A 13,719-nucleotide genomic window follows, 5' to 3' on the forward strand; every position below is an offset into this window, starting at 1 on the left:
CAGGTCCCTTGGTGCTGATGATAGGACCAAGCCAAACAGAACTGCAGCCAAGTTTTCAGGGCTACAGAGTTACTCTGGGTTTGCAGCAGTTAGTGAGTTAGCCACCTAGTTACAAGCCTGTCTTCTTAAAATGGCTTTCCTCAATCTGAAACTACACTAAGGTTTTGCATTATCCTAGCTGGATCCCAAAGCTCCAATGAAGGTACTTTTGGGATGGATGCCAAATTATTGTTGTTGAGGGGGAGGGGTGGAATATATGTGAAATATGCCTTACTCACTCATCTTGCTGACGTCATTCCCTGAAATCTGTATTCTGATATAACCCAGCATTCTTTGTATTAGGGCCTAATACATAGTCCTCACTTAATAAATATTGCTAAATTTTAAAGTCACCCATCATCCTGTATTCTATGCATTTTATGAGTGCTTATCTAATGTTTGGTTTAATCTCATTGTTTCTATTCATTTTTCAATTAAAAGGTGTTGACATTATAACAGAAGGTAGTTCTAAGTTCTTACAGGAGAGTAGCTTTGACTACTTGTATTTTCTTGGTGGTAATACTCAGCTAGTAAAGTAGGGGAGAAATCAGTTTTGTCATACCACTTTAAGAGATATGTAGAAAGTCATGTATAAGAGTTTTATTTTCACCTCTGGGCCGTGTGCAATAATTAAGTGCATGGTTATAGCTAAAGATTCATAAACACAGTATCTAGATTAAGCAAACTAATCGTGGCTTTTTATTATTCAGTTTGTGGTAATGTTAGAACTTATATGTTTTTACACATTCAAATAAATATTTACTTTTTTGAATTCTGATCTGACATTGGAACTTTTTATATTGTCTTTATGCCTTTTCTGAACTAGAATATTTACTTCCTCTTACAATGATCAATACATATTCCCTTATTTACATAAACATTATATCATATATTGTTATACCAAAGTTTACAGCTATAAATCTAAGTCGTTCTCCCAATTAGTGTTATTTTGGACCAATACTAGTTAAAATCTTTAATTTTTTCTCAGGAAATTTTAAAGATAACCTCTAATACCTTAGAATTCTATGTGATTACCAAGAAATGATACACACAAATATAAATTCTTATAATTATGTATGATGGCCTTACTTACCTTTTTTTTGCCTTACTTCTTTTAGTATATGTGTTATTAAGAATCCTACTATTAATTAAAAGCAATCCTAGTATGAAATGCCAATTTCTGAGAGGCCTTTACATAAATACAGATATTCATTACTCTAATATCTCACGCAACTTCAAACTTTAAAAAGCAAATTAAGAATATTGGAAAATAGAACAATCAAACCTAAAATTTTTATGGAACCATGAAAGACCCTGAATGGCCAAAGCAATCTTGAGAAAGAAGTACAGAGCGGGAAACAGCACGCTCCCTGATTACAAAGGTATAGTGATCAATCAGTATGGTATTGAAACAGCATAAAGGACAGACACATAAATGAATGGAACAAAATAGAGAGCCTAGAAATAAACTCATATATGGTCAATTAATCTATAACATGAGAGCTAAAAATATACAATGTTGGAGAAAATTGGACCACTATCTTATAGCATACATAAAAACTAACTCAAAATGGATCAAAGACTTGAGCATAAGATCAGAAACAATAAAACTCCTAGACAAACGTATGTGGTAAGCTCCTTTACATTGGTCTTGGCAATGATTTTTTTGGATCTGATTCTAAAAGAAAGGCAACAAATGCAAAAATAAACAAGTGAGACTACATCAAACTAAAAAGTTTCTGCACAGAAAAGGAAATCATTAACAAAAGCAACCTACCAAATGGGAGAAAATATTTGCAAATCATCTATTTCATATGAGGTTAGTATCCAAAGTACATAAAGAACTCATTCAACTCAATAGAAAAACAAACAATCCAGTTTTTAAAAATGTACAGAGGATTTGAATCAACATTTTTCCAAAGAAGATATACAGATGGCCAACAGACACATGAAAAGATGCTCAGTATCACTAATCATCAGGGAAATGCAAATCAAAACCACAAAGAGATACCATCTCACACCTGTTAGAATGGGTATTACCAGAAAGGCAAGAAGTAACAGGTGTTGGTGAGGATGTGCACTGTTTGTGGGGATGTAAATTGGTACAGTCACTATGGAAAACTGGATGGAGGTGCCTCAAAAAATTAAAAGTAAAATTACCATATGATCCAGCAATTCTACTCCTGGATATATATTCAAAAAAATGATGAAAATTCTAACTTAAAAAGATACATGCATCCCAATATTCATACCAGCATTATTTACAATTGTCATGATATGGAAACAACCTAAGTGTCCATCGATGGATGAAAAGAAAAAGAAAAATTTATATATATGTATAATATATACACACATACATATTTATATATTATTCATCCATAAAAAGAGAAGGAAATCTTGCCATTTGTGACAATATGGATGGGCCTTGTGGGCATTATGCTAAATGGAATAAGACAGAGAGAAACAAATAATAATCTTATATGTGGAATATGAAAAAATATATTCCAAGCTCATAAATACAGAGAACAGATTGGTGGTTGCCAGAAGTGAGAGCAGGGTGAGAGAAATGGGTGAAGGGGGTCAAAATGTGCAAACTTCCAGCTATAAAATAAATTAAGTCCTAGAGATGTAAAGTACAGCATGGTGACTATAGTTAATAACGTATTGCATATTTGAAAGTTGCTAAGAGAGTAAATCTTAAAAGTCCTCCAAGGGAAACAATGTTTAACTATATGTGGTAACAGATGTTAACTAGATTTATTGTGGTGATCATTCCACAATATATACAAAAATCAAATCATTATGTCATACACCTGAAACTAAGATAATGTTATATGTCAATTATATCTCAATTTTTAAAAAAGAATGTTAGAAAAGATAACCAAGTCTAACCAGATAAAATACACTGTATAATGAACAGATGCTAGAAAAATGTGACAGGTCTTACACTTTAAAATTTTACTCAGAACAGGAGAAAGAGCTACATGTAAACAAAAACCAGTTGTTTAACAGGAAATGTACAAAGTCTATACAGGAAAATTTTTAAAACATTCCCAAGAGGCACGATAGCAAAAGATTGGAAACAAGCAAGATTCAGCAATGAGATCAGTAGAGCCAAACAACAGAGTTATAGACAGCCAAAAAAAAAAAAAAATGCAGAGGTTCCCTATGTAGAACAAAGAAAGGTCAACATAGAAGTACATAGAAGTTACACAGAAGTAAAGAAAGCAAAGTATCTCATAGTGCCTTTATTGTGCCACTTTTTATATGAGAAAAAGCATGGAAATATGAATAAATATTCATACTTGCTTATATCTGCAAAAACAAACACTGGGATGATAAGAAGGAAATTGATATAAGTAATCTAAGGGGAACAGGCTGGATGGAATGACTGGGAAAAGGGTGAGAGTAAATGTTTTGGTGCATACTTTTTGGTACTATTTTGGTTTTATTGAATCGTAAAACTGTATTATCTACTCAACTAAAATAAAATTTATCCAAAATGTTCAAGTGGAAACATTTCTCTCCAGATGCGTATAATTTTTTAGATTTCACTAAAGGTGTTACTAGCACTGATTCACAAAAGACATCATTTTTTGTAATTAGCATAATACAATTGTAATGCATTTCAAGTGAAATTCCATAATACATTACATTTGCATAAAGCAGTTGCTCTTTTCTCTATGGAGAAAAACAACAAATCACGTTCTGAATATTAAAGCAAAATGTTAAATTTCCCATTTTCATTATATAAATGCTTTTTAGTCACCTTTTGAAGTTTAAATGAATATTATACAAAGGTCTCTATATTTGAAATATATATTTTAGAAAAATAAGATCTACAAAAGACTTTTTAAACCAAAAAATCACCCCCACATATTTGCTTTTTCTAGAACCAAGACTTTTTATTCCTTGATGTGCATTCTTTTGTTAATAGATCAAAAGTTTTTGAGCTAAAGACTTTGGTAGAAAAATAGAATTCTTGTTTTTAAAGAAGTTTAATTCATAATTTTTAGTTGCATACAAATAAGTTCACATATTTTTCCTGGTTATAAAAATACACAGATTTTAGCCTAATTAAACTTACAAGCTTCTGCACAGCAAAGGAAACCATAAGCAAAACAAAACGACAACCTACAGAATGGGAGAAAATTTTTGCAAAAGATGAAACTGACAAAGGCTTGATCTCCACAATATATAAGCAGCTCACATTACTTAATAAGAAAAAAACAAACAACCCAATCCAGAAATGGGCAGAAGACCTAAACAAGCAATTCTCCAATGAAGAAATACAAATGATCAGTAGGCACATGGAAAAGATGCTCAATATCACTAATTATCAGAGAAATGCAAATCAAAACTACAATGAAGTATCACCTCACACCAGCCAGAATGGCCATCATTCAAAAGTCCATGAATGATAAATGCTGGAGAGGCTGTGGAGAAAAGAGAACCCTCCTGCACTGCTGGTGGGAATGCAGTTTGGTGCAGCCACTGTGGAAAACAGTATGGAGATTCCTCAAAAGACTAGGAATAGACTTACCATATGACCCAGGAATCCCGCTCCTGGGCATATATCCAGAAGGAACCCTACTTCAAAAAGACAGCTGCACCCCAGCACTGTTTACAATAGCCAAGACATGGAAATACACTAAATGTCCATCAACAGATGACTGGATAAAGAAGACGTGGTACATTTATACAATGGAATACTATTCAGATATAAAAAATGACAACATAACACCATTTGCAGCAACAAGGATGTCCCTGGAGAATGTCATTCTAAGTGAAGTAAGCCAGAAAGAGAAAGAAAAATACCATATAAAATCACTCATATATGGAATCTTAAAAAAAAAAAAAAGAACATAAACACAAAACAGAAGCAGATTTATAGACATAGAATACAAACTTGTGGTTGCCAGGGGGGAGGAGGGTGGGAAGGGGCAGACTGGGAGTTCGAAATTTGTAGATACTGACAGGTATATATAGAATAGATAAACAAGATTATACTGTATGGCACAGGGAAATATATACAAGATCTTGTGGTAGCTCACAGTGAAAAAGAATACGACAGTGAATGTATGTATGTTCATGTATAACTGAAAAATTGTGCTCTACACTGGAAATTGACACAACATTGTAAACTGACTATAACTCAATTTAAAAATTTTAAACTAAAAAAAAAAAAAAACCCACATATTTTAGGAAAATCTCCAGAGTACTTATAGCTTTATCAATGGAAGCTTCACACTTTGAATCAAGTGTTTTGTTTGCTTGGAAAGTGTTTCAAGTTGTCAGTCATTCTTGAGACTTTGCAATCACAAAACACCATTTTTATTCAGTACTCAAAAATATCAGTGTTTGCCTTGCTGAATGTTTGTGTCTTTGGGGAATTTGCTCTGATCCAATATGTTCCATCAGTGGTCAGTCCCAGGAGGCTGTGAGGCTTCACCTTTGCCTCTGACCTAATGATTGGTTACATGTCACTCTTATGATGCTTGTGGGGCCTCTATGTGACCACACTGATGGCTACGCAGTGTCTTGCCTGGCCTTCTTCCAATTCTATTTCGACCCAAAGGGCTTTACCCAACCAATGGAATTGTTCCAAAATGACATATTAATAGTAAGACAATGAAAAGAAGACTCACCATCGTCAAGGGAGCCATACACACAAGTTGAGCACTGACTTATTTTCCAGTGTAGCTGCTGGGTTCAGGAAACTGGCTACTAAATCTTCTGGGGGTGGCATTGGGCACAGATAATAAAGATGGCAGGAGAAAAGACCTTTCTAGCAGACATAGCAATTGCAATGTTAAGCAAAGTAAAGATGGTTAATAATCCTGTGGGAATATGGAAACTCTGCATTTTCCAGGGCACGTCTCAAGTCCTGAGGTCATAGGATCTGCAGCTACAAAGGGCTCTTTGCCACTTTTTGCAGGCTTCTGATAGTCTTCACTCTGAATGCCACAAAGTAATCCCTTTCCCTCTAGAGTAGGGGTCAGTAAATGTTTTCTGTAAAGGGCCAGATAGAGTAAATATTTTAGGTTTTGTGGGTCATACTGTCTTGGTTGCAATTTTTCAGCTCTCACAGATAGTACAAAAAACAATGGGCATGGCTGTGTTCCAGCAAAACTTTCTGGGCAATGAAACTTGAATCTCATGTAATTTTCACATTTAATGAAATAGTCGTCTTTAATTTTTTTTTCTTGCAACCATTTAAAAATATAAAAACCATTCTCAGCTTGCAGGCCATACAAAAACAGATGGCAGGCCTTATTTGGCCTGTGAGCTACAGTTTGCCAACTGCTGTTCTAGAGGAAAACAGCTGGAATGTAAGTTGGAACCAGCCTGAGTCATCCTCTTATATCATGTGGGCTGAGCTCTCTGGCTGCAGAACTCCAGGTTCATTATGATGGTTGGGAAGGTCTCAGGCCATTTAAGGTCTTCACTGAAAAGTCTACATAATTCTTGCTTGACATCATAATCTGCCTTGTTAAAGCTTTTCAAGCATATAAGTTCTATGGTTAGAATTTAATGTTTGGGGCTTTACATAAAAATTGGAAAATTCTTCTTATAAAACTGGAAACTTAATCAGAGTCTACATTGAAGAATTTGTTTCTGGAGCAATGTCTTGGCAAAGTCATGATGTCTGCTTTCCTCTAGGGCAGTGGTTCTGGAAGTCTGGTCAGCAGATTGACAGCACTAGCATCACCCAGCAACTTGTTAGAAATACAGATTCCTAGGTGCCACCCCAGATCTATTGAATGAGACCCTGGAGGTGTGGCCTGGAAATCTGTGTTTTAACAAGCCCTCCAAGTGGTCCTCATGCATGCTAAAGCTTGGAAACTATGCTGCTAGGGAAAATCCTTGGACCCTCCTGAAATTAAGCATATTATAAGTAGGACTTAAGAGAAGGTTGATACATTGAATTTGCTAGTAGGCAAAAGGCATCCAGTTCCTGGTCAAGTCCTGCATGGTTCCTAGACCAGCTGCCCTGCAGAATAAGCAGAGAGCGCCCACAATGACAAGCTGCTATATTGGACAATCCAGTCACAAGCATGCAGTTCTGATTTGTTCTGTCCCCTCTACTTGCCCAGGTGTCCCCTCCAACTGATATATTGACTGGTAAAGGGGACTTAAGAGTTATGGGATGACTGTGTGGGTATAAACTGGTTGTGAACAGAATGAAGGGGCCAAGTTGCTGTTTTTCTGATGGCCTTTTTCTCATCAGGGGCCTCATTCCCTAAGTCATAAAGTTGTTTTATAGTTCGTAAGTGGCAAGAGGAAATAGATGGTCCTTGGGAGAAGCAGCTTCAGTGGCTGCAACAGCTCAAACAAGTCCCCAACTAACCTCATCTATGTAATTGATGTGAGCTATCGGTCATGGTAGAAAAGGCAGGAGGTTAGGAATAGGAATATCCTGGAAAGGAAAAATAATGTGTTGGCCTGGTAAAAAAACAGAGACCTGAGCAAGGGTCCTGGAAGGAATAATATTAGAACTAGAGACGAGGAGATGAACAGGGCTGACACATGCATTCAGGAGGCAAGATTCGCAGCAGAGCAGTACATTTTTCTGCCATCAGAGTTAAAAGTCCCTGAGCTCTTTGTTCACTATGTGTCTGGTGGACTCTGGGTTAGAATGAAGACCTGTTTAAGGAGGTTGTTAATGAAGGCCTCACAACTTCTGCTTATTTTGAACACAGGTTTTAGGGCATCAAAGTGACCACATAGGCAATCTGACTTTGGTTTTAGCAGGAGGTGCTCAAAGCTGATTCTCTGCCTCATTTGGTCGCTGGCCACAGGCTGATAAGACCCCTGCAATGGTCGAATCCAAGCTGGACAGTGCTTGTGACTTAGTCATTGTTAGTTTTCCACTCAAGTTTGTCCAGATGGGAAGATCTAGCCCATACATACCACGTTCAAAGTGCAGTGCATTGTTATGTTTAATTTACAAAGTAAATCTCCATTCAATACACACACGGGCCAAGAAGGAAAGTATGTTCCTTCATGAAGGGTTGAGGGATAATTTGGAGTCCATTAGAAAGATGATCGTGATTGTTCATCTGTTCTTATGGCAATAATCATTCAACCAGAAAGTGGGCAAAATCAACAAATGACAACATTGAATAAGTAGCCCTCATGAAGTGTGTGTGTCTGTTATGGGGTGTAGGGTTGGAAGGTGAAAGGGGGAAAGTGTTGCTAGGAGTCGTTGAAGTAGGCTGAAAGGACATCCAAAGTCCTGTTTAAATATAGAGGGAATGTGATAATTTCAGAGAATTTCCTCGGATACTGATTTTTCTTATGCTCTTGGTTTTAAAGTAGCAATTTATTAGATAGGGTTTGAGGAAGAGTTACCATTTTGGGGCGGGGGAGTGCAAATGCAGTCCCCCACTACCACTAATTATGCAGTTGAGTTTCCCACATTTGGGGAAATCGCAGGGGTCGGCACATCCAGAGTGCAATGGATAAGCCTCACCCTGGGAAAACCACCTTCGTGATCGGGGAAGAGTTACCTTTAAGGTATGAGGTTATAATCCATTGCTCTTACCAACTTCTAACTTGGAGGAACTTAAAATTAGCTTCCTCCTTTTCTCTAGGTTTTGAATTTTATTGTCTGTGGGTGGCTGCTTGGATGAATTCACTAGTCAGTCTTGGCTTCTCTTTGAGAGCTGCACTTTGGATGTCTTCAGACACCTTGGACAACTGTCTATAGACAAAAATTTACAGAATGCCCCCCTGGGACCTTCAAAATTCTCTACCACAGGAAGTTACCTATAGAATTTCTGTTCAAGCATGAGACAGAGTTAAGCAAATCCCATCCCTACTATTTGCCAGGGCCTGGGATAAAAATACAAATGGACAACCACACATTTTACACATGTTGAGAAGTTATAAATGGACAAGTTTCTGGAAACATACAGTCCACCAAGACTGAATCAAGAAGAAACTGACCACTTGAACAAACCGATCACTAGAAATGAAATCAAATTAGCAATAAAAAAAAAACCTCCCTAAAAATAAAAGTCCAGGACCGATGGCTTCACCAGGGAATTCTACCAAACATACAAAGAAGAACTCATACCAGTCCTTCTCAAACTATTCCACAAGATTGAAAAAGAGGGAATACTCCCAAACTCATTCTATGAAGCCACCATCACCCTGATACCAAAACCAGTCAAAGACACTACCAAAAAAGAGAATTACAGACCAATATAACTGATGAACATAGATGCAAAAATCCTCACCAAAATATTAGCAAATAGAATCCAACAGCACATAAAAAAGATTGTACATCATGATCAAGTGGGGTTCATCCCAGGGACACAAGGGTGGTTCAACATACGCAAAACAATCAATGTAATACATCACATCAACAAGAGAAAGGACAAAAACCACGTGTTCATCTCAATAGATGCAGAAAAAGCATTCGATAAAATTCAACACTCATTTGTGATAAAAAAAAACTCTCACCAAAGTGAGTATAGAGGGAACATATCTCAACATAATAAAAGCTATATATGACAAACTTCAACGGTGAAAAACTCAAAAGCTTCCCACTAAAATCTGGGACAAGACAAGGCTGCCCACTATCACCACTCCTATTCAACATAGTCCTGGAAGTCCTAGCCACAGCAAGCAGGCAAGAGAGAGAAATAAAAGGGATCAAAATTGGAAAAGCTAGCGAATTACTAAATAAAAGAGGTTCTGTCAGCTAACCTAGAAAAAGATACTTTCCTAATGACCTGGAAGCCCATATTCAAGGTAGAATTCTCAGACCACTTAGAGTTCCCTATCAAAGATGGAGACATGGAGAGAGTCAGTCTCAAGTCTAGCCTTACTCTTCCCAGCCCTGCTCTGTTGCATACTCCCAGGGGCTGCTCCACCATGCATATGGACACACCAACCACCTGGCTAAGCTCTCTCCTTATCCATTCAAAGAGCCCCCTCCTGCCCACACATTCACAGTGAGCCTAGGCAAATGAATACCAATGGCACAGTCAAGAGCAACCCAAGAGAGAGAACTGTGCAGGTTCCAGAAGCAATCTGGAAACATTTGTGCAAGGAATTCTCAGGTTCCAGCATCCAAGCATGATCTAGAATTTACTGGTGTTAAAGGTAGTGTGGACTCCTGGAGGACAATTAGAGTGACCGAACTGGTTTACATGGATCTGTCTTCCTGCTGTTAGCACTGAAAGTTCCATGCCCTGGGAGACCCTTCCAGATATTAAAAACCCTACTTTTCAATCTTGCATCAAAAGGTTAAAGGAAAAGTGCAAAATCCACATGACAGCCCCAAAATACAGGCAGACAGTATTACTGTTTTTAGTGTCAAATGGATTTGGTGTAGATTATCTGTCTTCCATAGTCATTATCACTAGTTTATTCCCCTGATTGAAGGAAGGAAAAGAAGACTTTCCTGAAGTGATTGTAAGAATCTTGAGGGCATTTATCTGACTTCTGCTTTTATTCCATTAATTTTGGGATAATTATCTCTAATATAAAACTAATGAGCTTACTTTGCTTGTGCCATGTATTCATTCATTTCCATTCCAGGCTGGTCTATCACAGCACTAAGAATTTTTTTTTAACATTTTTTTTATTGATTTATAATCATTTTACAATGTTGTGTCAAATTCTACTGTAGAGCACAATTTTTCAGTTATACATGAACATGTGTATATTCATTGTCACATTTTTTGCTCTGTGAGCTACCATAAGATCTTGTATATATTTCCCTGTGCTATACAGTATAATCTTGTTTATCTATTCTACAATTTTTCAGTTATACATGAACATATATATATTCATTGTCACATTTTTTCTCTGTGAGCTACCATAAGATCTTGCATATATTTCCCTGTGCTATACAGTATAGTCTTGTTTATCTATTCTACATTTTGAAATCCCAGTCTATCTCTTTCCACCCCCTGCCCCCTTGGCAACCACAAGTTTATATTCTATGTCTGTGAGTCTATCTCTGTTTTGTATTTATGCTTTGTTTGTTTGTTTGTTTGTTTAGATTCCACATATGAGTGATCTCATATGGTATTTTTCTTTCTCTTTCTGGCTTACTTCACTTAGAATGACATTCTCCAGGAACATCCATGTTGCTGCAAATGGCGTTATGTTGTCAGTTTTTATGGCTGAGTAGTATTCCATTGTATAAATATACCACACCTTCTTTATCCAGTCATCTGTTGATGGACATTTAGGCTGTTTCCATGTCTTGGCTGTTGTAAATAATGCTGCTATGAACACTGGGGTGCAGGTGTCATCCTGAAGTAGGGTTCCTTCTGGATACAAGCCCAGGAGTGGGATTCCTGGGTCATATGGTAAGTCTATTCCTAGTCTTTTGAGGAATCTCTACACTGTTTTCCATAGTGGCTGCACCAAACTGCATTCCCACCAGCAGTGTAGGAGGGTTCCCCTTTCTCCACAGCCTCTCCAGCATTTGTCATTTGTGGATTTTTGAATGACGGCCACTCTGACTGGAGTGAGGTGATACCTCATTGTAGTTTTGATTTGCACTTCTCTGATAATTAGTGATATTGAGCATTTTTTCATGTGCCTATTGATCATTTGTATGTCTTCCTTGGAGAATTGCCTGTTTAGGTCTTCTGCCCATTTTTGGATTGGGTTGTTTATTTTTTTCTTATTGAGTCGTATGAGCTGCTTATATATTGTGGAGATCAAGCCTTCGTCGGTTTCATTTGCAAAAATATTTTCCCATTCCGTAGGCTGTCTTTTTGTTTTAGTTATGGTTTCCTTTGCTGTGCAGAAGCTTGTAAGTTTAATTAGGTCCCATTTGTTTATTCTTGCTTTTATTTCTTCTAGGAGAAAGTTTTTGAGATGTATGTCAGATAATGTTTTGCCTATATTTTCCTCTAGGAGATTTATTGTATCTTGTCTTATGTTTAAGTTTTTGATCCATTTTGAGTTGATTTTTGTGTATGATGTAAGGGAGTGTTCTAGCTTCATTGTTTTACATGCTGCTGTCCAGTTTTCCCAACACCATTTGCTGAAGAGACTGTCTTTATTCCATTGTATATTCTTGCCTCCTTTGTCAAAGATGAGTTGACCAAAAGTTTGTGGGTTCATTTCTGGGCTCTCTATTCTGTTCCATTGGTCTATATGTCTGTTTTTGTACCAATACCATGCTGTCTTGATGACTGTAGCTCTATAGTATTGTCTGAAGTCTGGGAGAGTTATTCCTCCAGCAGCACTAAGGCATTTTTAAAGGATCTAAAATCTCTTTAAACTGAGGCACAAGGATTTGGCTGGTCAGCCTCAAGAGGAATCAACACTTACTCTTGTTGAGGCTCAAAGCTCATTTTGTCCTCCCTGTATGTAAGGTCTATTACATCAAGAATGGTAACAAGCTTTGCTGTGAATCTTCTCAGTTCCTCTCTAGTATTCTGACCATGGTACTACTGCAGACTCACCCTGCAAGACACAGGGTTCTTGGGGAGAGGACAACAGATGGATTCTGACTACGTGGTTCATGGGGTATAAGTTAATCTACAGAATTATCAATGTCAAAATAACATTCATTCATTAGAAGCCTCCACATCTGTGTAATATACACCTGGGAAGGACTCTTATTCATTCACTGTGAAAAATATGGCTTCCTAGGGTGAAAAACCCGGTATTTTGGATTCTTTTTATCTAGATATTTGTCTTGGGGAATGATGCCCAGAAGTTCTTCAGCTCTTACCAAGATGCAGAAGCCAGGAACTAGTTCCAGGGCTATACTCTAGTGGGGCTATGGGAATAAACCCTCAGGAAGGCTTTTCTGGTAACTGAGAAACCTTCTTCTTGAGTTTTGATTCAATTTTTGCTTTCTTTCCAGAGTATTTGTGTGGGAGGCACTCAAGAATCTTGTATCTCAAATAAGATTCTCTTCCTGCTTCCATAATTTTTTAAAATTTTTATTTTATTTATTTTTAAAATTTATTTATTTTTTAATTGAAGTATAGTCCAGTACAATGTGTCAATTTCTGGTGTACAGCACAATGTCCCAATAATGCATATACATACACATATTTGTTTTCATATTCTTTTTCATTAAAGGTTATTACAAGATATTGAATATAGTCCCCTGTGCTATACAGAAGAAACTTGTTTTTTTAAGCTATATTTATATATAGTGGCTAACATATGCAAATCTCAAACTCCCAAATTTAACCCTTCCACCCACTTTCCCCCAGTAACCAGATTGTTTACTACATCTGCAAATCTGTTTCTATTTTGGAGATGAGTTCATTAGTATCCCCTTTTTTCTTTTTTTTTTAGATTCCACATATAAGTGATATCATGTGGTATTTTTCTTTCCCTTTCTAACTTACTTCACTTAGAATGACAATATCTAGGTCCATCCATGTTGCTGCAAATGGCATTATTTTATTCTTTTTCATGGCTGAGTAGTATTCCATTGTATAAATATACCATAGCTTCTTTATCCTGTCATCTGTCAATGGACACTTAGGTTGTTTCTGTATCTTGGCTATTATAAATAGTGCTGCTATGAACATTGGGGTGCATGTGTCTTTTCGAATTAGAGTTCCCTCCAAATATATACCCAGGAGTGGGATTGCTGGATCATATGGTAAGTCTATTTTTAGTTTTTTGAGGAATCTCCGTACTGTTTTCCATAATGGCTACACCAAACTGCATTCCCAC

General features: G+C 36.9%; 1 non-coding gene across 1 annotated transcript; it reads right to left on the minus strand.

The window, feature by feature from the left end:
- Window positions 1-8,404: 8,404 nt before the first annotated feature.
- LOC116663899 lies at window positions 8,405-8,563 on the minus strand. The gene has a single exon (XR_004320262.1). It is a non-coding gene; the product is annotated as a U1 spliceosomal RNA (small nuclear RNA).
- Between the last annotated feature and the right edge of the window lie 5,156 nt (window positions 8,564-13,719).

This window comes from Camelus ferus, chromosome 5 (genome assembly GCF_009834535.1).
Source record: "Camelus ferus isolate YT-003-E chromosome 5, BCGSAC_Cfer_1.0, whole genome shotgun sequence".
Taxonomy (NCBI): domain Eukaryota; kingdom Metazoa; phylum Chordata; class Mammalia; order Artiodactyla; family Camelidae; genus Camelus; species Camelus ferus.